This window comes from Euleptes europaea, chromosome 21 (genome assembly GCF_029931775.1).
Source record: "Euleptes europaea isolate rEulEur1 chromosome 21, rEulEur1.hap1, whole genome shotgun sequence".
Lineage (NCBI taxonomy): Eukaryota > Metazoa > Chordata > Lepidosauria > Squamata > Sphaerodactylidae > Euleptes > Euleptes europaea.
This window is the reverse complement of record NC_079332.1, coordinates 9,811,156-9,811,469: the sequence shown is the minus strand read 5'-3', so window position 1 is coordinate 9,811,469 and position 314 is coordinate 9,811,156.

Genomic DNA, 314 nt, shown 5'->3' with positions numbered 1-314 from the left:
CACATTTTAAAGATAAAAAAGTTTATTGTGCAATATGCTTAAGAAAAAAAACCAAGAGCAAGGAAGATGACAACCAAAAAGTACAAAAATACCACTTTAAAATATTACATTCCACTCAAAATAAAAAAACTGAACTGAAAATTACAATAAATAAATACAAAACATCAAATTACGTTCAAAAGTCCTGGCACTTGTAAATGGAAGGCCTTATGACAGTTTTTTTTTAAATGACATTTTAGTACAGACTTTTAAAGTCAAAAGGAAAATAGCGTACTTAGGATACCTGGAGAAAATTAACTGGTCTGTATATTTTC